At 48.8% G+C, this 14,887-nt stretch overlaps 1 non-coding gene across 1 annotated transcript; it reads right to left on the bottom strand.

Annotated features, from left to right (window-relative positions):
* Positions 1-85: 85 nt before the first annotated feature.
* TRNAK-UUU lies at positions 86-158 on the bottom strand. The gene has a single exon. It is a non-coding gene; the product is annotated as a tRNA-Lys (tRNA).
* Positions 159-14,887: the final 14,729 nt, after the last annotated feature.

Raw genomic sequence — 14,887 nt, 5'->3', positions numbered from 1 at the left:
AGGAAAGGAAAATCCTGAAGAGAAAGAGTAACACCAAAGAAGAATCCAGAAAGTCAGATTTTTACAATCATACTGAGAAGTTTATCACCTGACCAGGGACTTGAACCCTGGACCCTCAGATTAAAAGTCTGATGCTCTGCCAACTGAGCTAGCCAGGCTCACATAGGAAAAGTGCAAGTTGGTGCAGAGGTGAAGCTAGTCAAGAAAAATCAAGCAGGAAACTATTGGGGAAACCTGCTGCTCTCTCTCTCTTCCCAGCCCTGGCCTGGCCTGGTATTAGTGCTGGTTAAAAAGAGGGGAAAATATCGGCATCTACCAGCCTCTCATAGCTGTACAAGACTCAGGCACAATACAGAGGTGCCCATCTGCAAGTGCCGAATGGTTGGATTGGCTAATGCAACCTGTAGACGTCCAGGGCACACTGGGATATCGAGCCGAGTGTCCATCACCATCATCATTTCGAAGGGATAATGATAATGGTAGCAAGGTTCACAACTGACTCAGCAGTTGCATACAAAGGTGCATGTTTGGCAGTTACATTGGGAAATTCTGGCTCCTTCTCAGGCTCAGGTTGGCCACCCGGTCTAGATGTAGAAGTTACAACATTTAAACTTGAAAGAGGGGCCAATTTCCCCATCATTTCCCACCTTTACATCCAAACACAATGACTTTCTGAATGAACCTTCCTCGTTCAGCCAGAAGATCTTGGGGTGGTTGTAGGAGTCACTGGATAAAATTCTCTGGACTCTGTTCTGAATCAGGTCAGAGCAGAGGTCCCTAGTGATCTAGTCTGCCTGTAAAATCTATATATCAACACCAAATATGGTGTGAAATTAATCCTCAGAAATGGCTGTTCCCCACCCAGACCCCAGCAAAGGGCTCTCCAAGGAAGGGGGCTGTTGAGGAAGGAAAGATGAAAGATGTCCTCTCCTGGAGGACTGGGCTCTGCGCTTTGGACAGAAAGGAGGGGAAGGAAATGGTCACACGATGGCAGCAGAACCTAAGAAATGAAACACAACAGGCTTCTGAGCACGTTGCTTCTGAACAGTGAATGAACCTGACTCCGGGATCATGAAAAGCCAAAAGCCGTTTCTTTCTATGCCCGGGAGAAAAGAGTTCCAATCATTCCTGCCCGTTTACTTTTGAATTATTTTACATTATAAAGAAAATTGTAACAAAATTAGTCTGAACTTGAGCTGCCTGTTATTAAAAGCTGGTTCCCCAATTCAGTTGCAACTGCCCTGCTAGAAACACCCCCAGGTCCCTGCTCACCCCAGGAAGAGGAAAAAGAGAAACCCCCACTGGGCACTGTCCTTGGCTCCAGGCTGCTGTCCCGGGTGCGGGTGGGGACTGATTGTTTGCTGCTGGGGAGGGAGCCAGTAGAGGCCTCTGGTGCTCTGCTCCTAGCATCTGCCTGGCCCAGGCTGTCCTCTGCCTCAGCTGCTGCCCCGGCCTGCTCTAGAGTCAAACACGCAGGGCCCCAGGGGAACAGAGGCTGGGACAGGGCAGCAGCCTGGGCTGGGCTGGGCTGGGAAGATGCTGGGAGTTCTCGTTCCCTGAGAACTGGCCTGGCTCCCTTCTCAACAGCAAACAAATCAATTCCACGTCCCCTCCCCAGAAAAACCAGCCTGGAGCCAAGGGCAGCAGGGGACGATTCCCTCCAGTTCCCACTGAGGCAGGAGAGAACCCAGGGTGTTTCTAGCAGAGCTTATGGAACTGACGTGGGGAAACCAGCCTTTAACAACAGGCAGTTCCAGTTGAAGCTCAGTGTTTTTAACAATTTTTACAACATTAAATAACCCTTCAATCGTAGTGTCACCATCCATAACATTGCTTCAGCCTTACAGGTTCCCAAGTGCAAAACTAAACATCTCTTCAAAGACAAGGGAGTGGAGCTCAGTCAGTGTTCAGAGTCATCCCACATAAAAGAACCATGTTGTGGTACATACTGGCCCCATCATGTGGCCATCGCCTTTCCCTCCTCTCTGTTAAAAGTTTTAGTATTTTGCACAGAAACCTTCTTCCCTCAGGAGAGACTTGGGAACCAGGGCTGCCAGCCAGACAAAAACTTTTAAGAGGAGGCGTAACCTGTCAAAAAATGATCTCCCTTCTTCAGTTCAGTGACACCTTGAAATGTTACTTGTCCCGGCAGAGCTGGAGGATTGAAAGCCGCTACATCAAACCCCTGTGTAGCTCACAGGAATGGACATAAACACTCCCTGGTATCTGAAGAGATGTTTAGTTTTACCCTTGGTAAACTACAAGACTAAAGGGAAAGGCAGTGGTGCCAAATATATAGAGTGAAACACGAAACAATCGTCATAGTTATGCCCATAGTGACTGCAAAATTTTTCTATATACTTCTTATTATTTTCTCTGGTATCTAGACATTGACTAGACCTTGACCAAGAAATTTGGCTCTTGATAAAATAATCAACTATCCCTGGTTAATGGAATGGACGAGAAATCCTTTGTGGTCTCTCCACGCAGGTTCAAATCCTGCCAGCTACAGCTGCAGTATATTGTCATTACTGTTGTCTTAGTGCCTGAGCATCCACAGAGCCAAAGTGGGGCCAGATCTAGGGTACGTCTACACTACGGATTATTCCGAATTTGCATAAACCGGTTTTGTAAAACAGAATTTATAAAATCGGGTGGAGCGCCATACTAAGCACATTAAATCGGTGGTGTGCGTCCATGGTCCGTGGCTAGCGTCGATTTCTGGAGCGTTGCACTGTGGGTAGCTATTCCTAGCTATCCCATAGTTCCCGCAGCCTCCCGCCCCTTGGAACTTCCGGGTTGAGATCCCAGTGCCTGATGGGGCAAAAATCATTGTCGCGGTGGTTCTGGGTAAATGTCGTCAGTCACTCCTTCGTCTGGGAAAGCAACGGCAGACAAGCATTTTGTGCCTTTTTCCCCTGGATTGCCCTGGCAGATGCCATAGCATGGCAATCATGGAGCTTGTTTTGCCGTTTGTGACTCTCACCGTATGTGTACTAGATGCCGCTCACAGAGGCGATTCAGCAGCGCTACACAGAAGCATGCTTTTGCTTTTGCATGACAGCAGAGATGGTTACTAGCCATATTGCACCATCCAAACCCTTCCATAAATTGGAACTGAGGATGATCATGGCTACCAGTCCTTTTGTACCATTTGCTGCTAGTGCCCCTGGCCCATCAGCCAGGGGCGCAAAAGCCAAGATTGGTTACTAGCCATATTGCACCTTCCATCGTTTTGTACCATTAGCTGCTGTCATAAGTGCCCTGGCCGATCAGCCAGGGCGCAAAAGCAAAGATTGGGAATGACTCCCTTAGTCAATCCCTCCTTTTTGGTATCTAAAAATAGAATCAGTGCTGCCTAATATAGGCAAGTGTACTAGAGAACCACCGTATCATAGAACCAGAGAGCACAGCTGCTCTGTGTCAGAGCCTGCAGAAATTATGATCTGTATGCTATTCACAGGGGGTGCTCCTGTAACAACCCCACCTGTTGATTCCGTTCTTCCCCCAGCCTTTCTTGGCTACCGTAGCATTGTCCCCACTTGTGTGATGAATTAATAAAGAATGCAGGAATAAGACACACTGACTTGTTAGTGAGAAATGAGTGGAAGGCAGCCTCCAGCTGCTATGATAGTCCAGACAGGACATTAAGCAGTGTATAGGAGAGAAGCCCAGCATCCCACTGCTAGTCCAGGGGCAACTGAATCTTTTCTTTACACATGAAGGGTGGGGGCTGATGGAGCTCAGCCCCCTGTTGCTATGATGAGGATGGTTACCAGCCATATTGCACCATCCATCCACCAGAAAAAATTAGGGCCAATAGGCTGATGATGAGGATGGATTTTGATGAGGATGGATTTCCATCTTTTTGTACCATCAGCCGCCCATGGCGGGGGGGGGGAGCAAGGATGCTGGTGTTGAGTGCTGCACTATCGCGTCTATCTGCAGCATTCAGTAAAGATAGGGTGACATGTAAAAGAGTCAGAGGATTGTTTTACCTTTCGCTTCTGGGGGTGGGTGGGGGGTGGGTGAGTAGATTGCCAAGCTATGCCCTGACCCGCGGACACTGTGTTTGACCCTAGAAGCATTTGGAGCTCAGCCAAGAATGCAAATACTTTTCGGAGGCTGCAGGAACTGTGGGATAGCTTCAGTCCTCCAGTCCATGAGCATCCATTTGATTCTTTGGCTTTCCGTTACGCTTGTCACGCTGCAGTGCGCTGAGTCCCTGCTATGGCGTCTGTCTGGAGATTTTTAAAAAAGGATTCTGAATTTCATCTTCTGTAACGGAGCGCTGATAGAACGGATTTGCCTGCCCTTACAGCGATCACATCCGCATGGTCCATGCGGGAGCTCTTTTTTTATTTTGATTTCGGACTGCATCACCACCCGTGCTGATCGGAGCTCCACGCTGGGCAAACAGGAAATATTCAAAAGTTCGCGGGGCTTTTCCTGTTTACCTGACCACTGCATCCGAGTTCAGATTGCGGTCCAGAGCGGTCACTGGTGCACTGTGGGATAGCTCCCGGAGGCCAATACCGTCGATCAGCGTCCACACTAACCCTAATCCGATATGTTAATACCGATACTAGCGTTACTCCTCTCGTTAGGGAGGAGTACAGAAACCGGTTTAAAGGGCCATTAAAATCGATATAAGGTGCCTCCTAGTGTGGATTTGTTTTGGCGTTAAATCGGTTTTACGCTCCTAAAACCGATTTAAACGCCTAGTGTAGACCAGGCCCTAGTCTCACTCTGAGGCTGGCTACACTTAAAATACTGCTGTAGCACTTTGGAGAAGACAGTTGCTACAGTGAGGGGAGTGGTTTTGCATCCCTGTAATAGCTACATTGACAGAACAATCTTTCCTTTCATTTAGCACTATCTAACCACGGCTTAGGTCAGCTTAATTATACTGGTTCTGGGGTTTTTCACACCCTGAAAGACGTACTTGTTAGAGGGTTTATCCCAACACCCTCCCATTCCCTGGTCCTTCTTGCGTGACCAGAGAGCAGCAATACACGAAGTTCAAAGGTGCAAACAATTCAATGTTTATTGGGGTAAACTTCCAATGAGTAATGATTCCAATTTCCTTCCTCAGTGTCCCCCTTCCCAGCTCTGACACCACAGAGCCTTGCCCGTGTCCCTGTTCCCTTCCCTGTTCCTATTCCCCTTAGCAAAACATAATTCCAATTCCCTACCCCCATTCCCATTCCCCTTACTTCCTGATTGACTGCAGACTATATAGTAAAACTGGAGTTCTGCTTAGCTATACCTTAACCAAGCATTTTACTGAAATGTAACTAACCAATCCTAACATAGTGTAACATGATTATCTAACCAATTATACCCCACCACCTTAATTGGTTTACACTCAACAAATTAATTATACAGCAGACAGAAAGAATCACAGCACCAGACAGAGATTATACAGACAAGCAATAGGAAAATGGGGACTACAGTGATAGAACAACACAGAAATGAGGATTTCACACCCCAGCTATTGATCAGTGAGTTGTTCCCAGACAGGATGCTATCATGGTAGAGGTTGTGGGTGCTGGTTGCTTAACTGTCTGGCCCCCAGGGCAGGATTTTGAGGTTCACCATTACTGTCTCAGAATGCCAGCACCCATCTTTTGTTCACTTAAAACATGAGCGGGAGATTACAACACCGCAGAACTCATGGAACTCCAGGAAACGTGTAACTTTAGGTCTGGGTGAGTGGGTCTAAAATTCAGCTGTGCTGTAGAAGGTCTCCAGGAGTTCCTATTTGGTATGATGGGATGTTAGAGAAATAATTCCATTGAAGCATTCTGATTGCATCATAGCCAAGGAGAACAAAGGGGGTGGGGGGGGGGGAGGGTGTGTGGGAGAGAGAAAGACCATGTATCTATTGGGTTTCCAGGAAACGGGGCGGGCAAAGCCCGCCCCATGCTAACGGATCCCCCCCCCATCCTAAGGAGGTTCCACAGGGCCTCAGAAACCCACTAATTGCGGGGGACAACTAATAAAAGAACAGGGACAGGAGTGCGGTCAAAGGGTCATAAGAAGGAGCCTGACGGGGACACCGAGCAGAGAACCCGGACAGCGCCCACCGCTCCTCAAAGGCGTCAAGGAGCCAGCGGACGCCGCCCAGAGGAACTCCGCCCAGAGACGTGAATGGACTAAGGATCAAAAACAAGCCCCACAGTCGCAGGAGTCTCCATTGGCCAACCGCCTCTCCCTGGTCACGTAGATGGCCATTTTTGAAAGAGATGTGCCAACTCGACCGCCCTAAAGAGTTCATCAATTATTAACAAAAACTAGGGTTCATAAGTCAGAGTCTTTGTAGCAGCAGGATGGTGGACTGGTCGAAAGTGCTAGTTTCAAGACACTTTTTTCCTATCTCTTGGGTGTTCTGGTCTCTGCATAGAGACGTGGTTTCAAATCCCACTGCTGACATGACCATCTGGAGAAAATGGCCTCACTTCAATCTCCTGTGCAACAATAGAACCCCATTTGCTTAGCTTTGCTATTCCAGTAGTTGTGAGAGAAGCTCCAAACCAGGGGGAAACAGGGCCTGTTCTCTCGACCCATCAATTTTTGTCTTCCTTCATTCCAAGCCATTTTCTCAGATACATCTGTATTTCCCACACTATTTTGTTTAATGTTCTTTGCTTTTATGAAACTTTAGAGTCATCATTTAATTGCCACACAACTGTACTTATGAAGTGAAGTGAAACACAATATTTTTTGGATATTCTTGCAGAAGAGTTTTGCTTTCTGACCTGGAATTGAACAGGGCCTACCCGAGGGGGACAATGCTACTCCCTTTTCTTGGCTCATCCAAAAAACATAAGTTCTTGGTGCCCTTTGTTTCCCTGTTCTTCAAAGGCAAATCAACTGGTGTAGCAGCTACTGAGAAAGCCTTAGAAAAGGGCCCCAAAATTGACAGCAGCTGGTTTCTGTAGTCTAGTGGTTATCACATTTGCCTAACTTGCAAAAGATCCCTGGTTTAAAACCAGGCAGAAACATTGATACTTTCCTTCCTTTGGTCCTTTATCTCTCCAGCTCCTTTCTTAAGTACATCCATAGCATCTATGCTTTCTTCCTCATTATTTTTTTCCTTTCATGGAGCTTTAAATTGAAAAGGAGAGGGTTAGCCGGCATTTTGAGGGAAGGAACAGACCATCATTTGGGAGACTGCCAGCTCCATAACAAATCTGAGCGGAGAAGAATCCCAACCCTTTGTCCTGCATATTCAGCTCCCAGCCAGCAGTTTTTCCCTTGCCTTTTTTTTTTTTTGAGCTAACCTTGAGTCCAGGGCGCGCACACTCTCTCCGCCCCACACATCGAATCTGGCCCTGCTGCAAAGTGACCCCTAAGAACCAGCAACCTGCACGAGAGCATGACTGGGGGGAAAGGGTTTCCGTGAAGCTTATAAGCCACTGGATGCGTTGGAAAGAGGCAGGCTCTGAGTGTAACAGTCAGCAAAGAAGGCCTGTTTGGGGATGTGGCTCAGTGGTACAGTGCCTGATTCACATGTATAAGGCCCTGGGTTCACTCCCCACGTTTGCCTTTCACCCCTGCTGCTTTGCTCATGCCCAGCTGGCATATGGCCCAGCCAGTCTCCCTGCACAGGTTACAGTCCTGAGCAGTGATGGCAAAGTGCCAATTGCATGGAAGCTCTGTGGGGGTTTCTGCTCCTAAAGCACCAGGGTGACTCTAAGATTCCCATCCACTGAGCTGCTTGAGGAGCAGGGGCGGCTCTAGACATTTAGCTGCCCCAAGCACGGCGACATGACGCGGGGGGAGCTCTGCCGGTTGCCGGTCCCGTGGCTCTGGTGGACCTCCCGCATACATGCCTGCGGAGGGTCCGCTGGTCCAGCAGCTCCACCGAAGCCGCGCGGGACCAGCGGACCCGCCGCAGGCACGCCTGCGGGAGGTCCACCGGAGCCGCCTGTCGCCGTCCTGGCGACCGGCAGAGCGCCCCCCGCGGCATGCCGCCCCAAGCACATGCTTGGCGTCCTGGGGTCTGGAGCCGCCCCTGGTAATCGGGGTACAGTTGTGTAAAAAGAGTAATCCCAGTGCAAGGGATGTTAGACCAAATAGAATTGTGTGCGCACAGGAAAAGGAAAAGGGGAGCAATGATTGGCACACTGAGCCTTGGGGTGGCTCTGGGGGATCTGACTGTCACTTTGGGGGTGCATGAAAACTCTGTGGGCATGGGGAGGCAGTCACAGCTTGTGTAAAATTAATATGGCTGATATAATGGAGGTTAAATGATTTCCCAGGACATGTGCAGTGTATATTGGAGAAGGGGTAAAAGAAATGCAAACAAAACATGGTACTTCATTAAAATCCTGTTAGGGCTCCAACAGGAGCCAGAATAGATTGTGCTTTCTTTTTCAGATCTCTGTGTGTTTCGGAGCAGGAGATGAAAGTGAAAAGTAATCGAACTCTGGAGGAAGTGGAACCTGTCCCTTTTAAAACAGTCTCTGAGCTGCTGATAGCATTGGATCCAGAGGCAAGCCAAGAAAGCCTCTGTGTGAATGCAAATTACCTAGCTGATGGGGGAGGGAAGGAGGAAACTGCCCATAAGTAGCAGCACAAAGAACCTGCAAATAATAAATACATCTGGTCAGCAAACAAGCTACTAGAATACTGAGATTTTGGCCCTCCAGAAAAGGGCCCTGACATCCCCCTCAACCCCCAACATGCCCTGTCCCTGGGTCCCTTCAAGCCCCCATCCACCCCTCCCCAGCCCTGCCCTGCCCTGCCCCTGGGAACCCCTCAGTCCTGCTACCCAAACTCCCGTAGTTCACCCCAGCCTCCCCTCATCCCCAGCGCACCCTCCCCACCCTGTCTTCTCTCTGTGGCCTTTTCCTTTGCCCTGTCAATGTGCTGCCTCCCGAGTGTCGTCCTCCCACCCCGCCCCATCAACTCCAACCCATTTCTCCAGGGTTGGGTCCCATGTCCCTGTCACCCCACGGCCCTCCATCCCCAGTGTGTGAGTCCCTCATCTCCACTCTCTGCTCCCCCCAACCTGCCAGGGTCCCCTTTTCAGCCCCCGTGGGGCCCTTCAACCCACCCCACCCATCCTCTCTGGGGTCTCTAAATCCCCCAATCCCACAGTGCACCTTGGTAACCCTACCCTCCTCTACCCCTAATCCCCCTAGTCCCTTCCCTTGGGTCCTCCTGGACTCCCAACCCCACACTCCGGCCCCCCTCATATATACCAGTCACTCATTCACACACTGAGCCAGGCCCTCGGGGCCCCACTACCCACCAAACTTCTCCATCCGTGAGCCCAGGGAAGCGGGGGCAAGCTCCCAGTTTGGCTGGGCTTGGTGTGGGTGTGTGTGCTGGGCTCACAAAGGCATTTTGCTCCCTTGGAGTGGGGTGTGGTTTTTGGCCAAAGGTGACACGGTTTGGTAGCCCTGTGGATGCCATGTGGTGTCTGGAATGGGGCGTGTGTGTTCCCACGATGCCCCTTCCCCTCTGCCTGCAGAGCTGAGGACAGACAGTGTTATATCCTTGGGGCAGCCGGTGTAGGAAGCAATCACTTGAGGCCAGAGAGCAGGCAGCTAACCAAAACCTCCATTTTATTTACAGATATACAGAGAGCTCACTCAGCCGGTTGAAACCGGCTGAGCTATCCCTTAATAGTCTAACTCAGTTGCCATAGTAACAAAACCCATGACAACCAAATACACAACATATTCCTCCCCCCCTAATAAGAACATCCCCTAAATAAAACACACACTAAACTAGAGAAGGAAGGTAGACTGCCTCCATTCCCGGCTAAACCCTGGGGATTATTTTGCCCCATAACCGTGGGTTCGCCCTAACTAAAGATCCAGCCGATGAGGAGGCCTTCTGTCTCTAGGTGGATTACGGCGAACTTCTGGTGTTGTTGCACCCGAAAGTACTAGGGGCTCAGGGTCCGCAGCACGAATAGGTGAGGAGGTGGTATCAGCTCGTGCTGGGCAAAGGGGTATCTCAGCTGCAGGCAGTAATGGAGGAGAACAGTCAGGAACAGGTGACTCATGATTCGGTGTCTCACCAGGAGGGTGAAGTCAGACCCTCAACTGCAGATGGGTCCTGAAGACTGGCATGACCTGGCAACAGCTGATCTACATGTTGCCGCCAGGTAAGATTCTCTGCAGTCCAGACTGTATAGGAAACAGGTCCTGTTTGAGTGATGACTGTGGCCGGGACCCATTTAGCTCTGGAAGTATAATTCCGAAGGGTAGGCGACAGTATCGATAAAGCCCCTTATGAGTCACAATAGTCAACAGCTCTTGGGACTTTTCATCGACGTGCATCTGTAAATATGCTTGACTCAGATCAATCTTACTGAACTTTTGTCCCCCAGCCAGGCCTGCGAAGAGGTCATCGATGCGGGGAAGCGGTATTGCTCTGCACACAACACTGGGTTGACAGTGACTTTAAAATCACCGCAAATCCGGAGAGAGCCATCTTTCTTCACTATTGGAACGATAGGAGTGGCCCATGAGCTATGGGTAACTGGTATTAGGACTCCATTGGTGACCAGGCGCTCCAGGTCTGCTTCAACTTTTGGCCTGATGGCATATGGCACAGTTCGGGCTTTCAGATATTTTGGTGGACTGCCAGGTTTAATGTTCAATGTCACAGTGATTCCCTTCATACTTCCCAAATCATCTCCAAAAACAGCAGCATGGTTCCTGAGTATAGGGTTAGACTGGTTTCTTCTTTAGTCATCCGGTGCACTTCTGCCCAGTTCAGCTGAATCTTCCCAAGCCAAGACCTACCCATTAAGGCTGGGTAGTCACCTCTCACCACAAACAGTGGCAATTTAGCCGCCTGTCCATTGAGCTCCACCTTAACATCAATAGTGCCCAACATGGGCACAGCTTCACCTGTATACGTCTTCAGAACAGTTTTGTTGCCTTAAGCGGAAGATGCTGTAGCTTTTCCTTATACACAGTCTCAGGAACCAGCAAGACAGCTGCACCGGTGTCTAGTTCCATGCATATAGGTTTGCCCTCCAATAAGGGGGTTACCCAGTATTAATGTGAGCCCGCTGCCAAAGACAAAACATGCAGTGGCACTTCCTCTTGTGAGGAGGTGTCACCTTGATCATCCTGGGTCTGCTCTAGGGTATGCAAGGTTCCTCTTTGTCGGCCAGACCACAGGCCTCTTTTTCTTTTGTTTACAGGCATACTCAATGTGTCCCTTTTTGCCACAGTGTCGACACACCAGGTCCTTATACCAGCGTTCTGATGCCTGGTGACCCAGCTTACCACAGCGGTAACATTCTTGACTCTGCACCGTTTTGTGGGTCAGTTCTTGTGACACTTTTTGCACCCTAGGGGATACACCGATGTATTGTGCCTCCCTTGTAGCCAGTTCCATGGAGACAGCAATATCAACAGCCTTCTGTAATGTAAGCTGAGCCTCTGTCAGTAGGCGCTTCCGTATAGCTTCACTGCAGAGGCCACACACTAACCTGTCACGCAGGGCATCATTTAACATCTCTTTAAATTCACAGTGTTCTGCTAGCTTTTTAAAATGGCTACAAATTGTACAACTGTTTCATCTTCCTTTTGGTCTCTTTTGTGGAACCTATATCTTTCAGCAATTACCAGTGGTTTTGGGGAGAAATGAGACCCCAGGATTTCCACAATGTCACTGTAAGATTTAGTCTCAGGCTTAACAGGGTGTAGTAAGCTGCGTAGCAGAGAGTAGGTTTTAGCCCCTACAACAGTTAAGAATATTGGCACCTTCTTCGCTTCTGTAATGTCATTTGCAATACCAAAAAGCTCAAAACGCTCAGTATACACATGCCACTGCTCTGTATTCTCATCAAAAGGCTCCAGGGGCCTGGTCAGAGTAGCCATGATTTTTAGTTTCACTTTCACAGTCAGTGCAAACAAGCAGCTTTTTGTTTGTTTGTTCTTTACCTTAACTTCTACTTCCTTCTGTTACTGGAGCAGCACCGAATCCCATCCTCGTCGCCAGTGTTATATCCTTGGGGCAGCCGGTGTAGGAAGCAATCACCTGAGGCCAGAGAGCAGGCCGCTAACCAAAACCTCCATTTTATTTACAGATATACAGAGAGCTCACTCAGCCGGTTGAAACAGGCTGAGCTATCCCTTAATAGTCTAACTCAGTTGCCATAGTAACAAAACCCATGACAACCAAATACACAACAGACAGGTCTGAGGAGCAGAGCCGGAGTTCTGGGAAGGAGAAGAGCAATATGAAGATGGAGTCTAAGATGAGACCAGGTGACTTGGACTAACAGAGACTTGGTGGGATAACTCACATGTCTGGCGTACTGTCATGGATGGATATAAACTGTTCAGGAAGGACAGGCAGGGCAGAAAAGATGGGGGAGTTGCATTGTATGTAAGAGAGCAGTATGACTGCTCAGAGCTCCAGTATGAAACTGCAGAAAAACCTGAGAGTCTCTGGATTAAGTTTAGAAGTGTGAGCAACAAGGGTGATGTCGTGGTGGTAGTCTGCTATAGACCACCAGACCAGGGGGATGAGGTGGACAAGGCTTTCTTCCGGCAACTAGCAGAAGTTACTAGATCGCAGGCCCTTGTTCTCATGGTAGACTTTAATCACCCTGATATCTGCTGGGAGAGCAATACAGCAGTGCACAGACAATCCAGGAAGTTTCTGGAAAGTGTAGGGGACAAGTTCCTGGTGCAAGTGCTGGAGGAACCAACTAGGGGCAAAGCTGTTCTTGACCTGCTGCTCATAAACAGAGAAGAGTTAGTAGGGGAAGCAAAAGTGGATGGGAACCTGGGATGCAGTGACCATGACATGGTCGAGTTCAGGATCCTGACACAAGGAAAAAAGGAGAGCAGCAGAATACAGACCCTGGACTTCAGAAAAGCAGACTTTGACTCCCTCAGGAAGCTGATGGGCAGGATCCCCTGGGAGAATAACATGAGGGGGAGAGGAGTCCAGGAGAGCTGGCTGTATTTTAAAGAATCCTTATTGAGATTGCAGGAAAAAAACCATCCTGATCTGTAGAAAGAATAGTAAATATGGCAGGCAACCAGCTTGGCTTAACAGTGAAATCCTTGCTGATCTTAAACGCAAAAAAGAAGCTTAAAAAAAGTGGAAGATTGGACAATTGACCAGGGAGGACTATAAAAATATTGCTCAGGCATGTAGGAGTGAAATCAGGAAGTCCAAATCACACTTGGAGTTGCAACTAGCAAGGGATGTTAAGAGTAACAAGAAGGATTTCTTCAGGTATGTTAGCAACAAGAAGAAAGTCAAGGAAAGTGTGGGCTCCTTCCTGAATGAGGGAGGCAACCTAGTGACAGAGGATGTGGAAAAAGCTAATGTACTGAATGATTTTTGCCTCTGTCTCCACAAACAAGGTCAACTCCCAGACTGCTGCACTGGGCAGCACAGTATGGAGAGAAGGTGACCAGCCCTCTGTGGAGAAAGAAGTGGTTCGGGACTTTTAGAAAAATTGGAAGAGCACAAGTCCATGGGGCTGGATGCGCTGCATCCAAGGGTGCTAAAGGAGTTGCTGGATGTGATTGCAGAGCCATTGGCCATTATCTTTGAAAACTCATGGTGAATGGGGGAGGTCCTGGATGACTGGAAAAAGGCTACTATAGTGCCCATCTGTAAAAAGGGAAGGAGGAGGATCCAGGGAACTACAGGCCAGTCAGCCTCACCTCAGTCCCTGGAAAAATCATGGAGCAGGTCCTCAAGGAATCAATTCTGAAGCACTTAGAGGCGAGGAAAGTGATCAGGAACAGCCAGCATGGATTCACCAAGGGCAAGTCATGCCTGACTAACCTAATTGCCTTCTATGAGGAGATAACTGGGTCTGTGGGTGAGGGGAAAGCAGTGGATGTGTTATTCCTTGACTCTAGCAAAACTTTTGATATGGTCTCCCACAGTATTCTTGCCAGCAAGTTAAAGAACTGTGGGCTGGATGATTGGACTATAAGGTGGATAGAAATCTGGCTAGATCGTCAGGCTCAACAGGTAGTGATCAACGGCTCCATGTCTAGTTGGCAGCCCGTTTCAAGTGGAGTGCCCCAAGAGTCGGTGCTGGGGCCGGTTTTGTTCAATATCTTCATTAACGATCTGGAGGATGGCATGGACTGCACTCTCAGCAAGTTTGCTGATGACACTAAACTTGGAGGAGTGGTAGATACAGTGGAGGGTAGGGATAGGATACAGAGGGACCTAGATAAAGAAACCTGATGAGGTTCAACAAGGAGAAGTGCAGAGTCCTGCACTTAGGACGTAAGAATCCCATTCACTGTTACAGACTAGAGACCGAATGGCTAGGAAGCAGTTCTGCAGAAAAGGACCTAGGAGTTACAGTGGACGAGAAGTTGGATATGAGTCGACAGTGTGGCCTTGTTGCCAAGAAGGCTAATGGCACTTTGGGCTGTATAAATAGGGGCATAGCCAGCAGATCGAGGGATGTGATCATTCCCCTCTATTTGACATTGGTGAGGCCTCATCTGGAGTACTGTGTCCAGTTTTGGGCCCCACAGTACAAGAAGGATGTGAAAAAATTGGAAAGAGTCCAGCAGAGAGCAACAAAAATGATTAGGGGGCTGGAGCACGACTTATGAGGAGAGGCTGAGGAAACTGGGATTGTTTAGTCTGCAGAAGAGATGAATGAGCAGGGGATTTGATAGCTGCTTTCAACTACCTGAAAGGGGGTTCCAGAGAGGATGGATCTAGACTGTTCTCAGTGGTACCCAATGACAGAACAAGGAGTAATGGTCTCAAGTTGCAGTGTGGGAGGTTTAGGTTGGATATCAGGAAAAAACTTTTTCACTCACAGAGTGGTGAAGCACTGGAATGGGTTCCCTAGGGAGGTGGTGGAATCTCCTTCCTTAGAGGTTTTTAAGGTCAGGCTTGACAAAGCCCT

This window comes from Mauremys reevesii, unplaced genomic scaffold, assembly GCF_016161935.1.
Source record: "Mauremys reevesii isolate NIE-2019 unplaced genomic scaffold, ASM1616193v1 Contig35, whole genome shotgun sequence".
NCBI lineage: Eukaryota > Metazoa > Chordata > Testudines > Geoemydidae > Mauremys > Mauremys reevesii.
The sequence above is the reverse complement of the archived record's forward strand: the minus strand, read 5'-3'. Positions and strand labels throughout refer to the sequence as shown.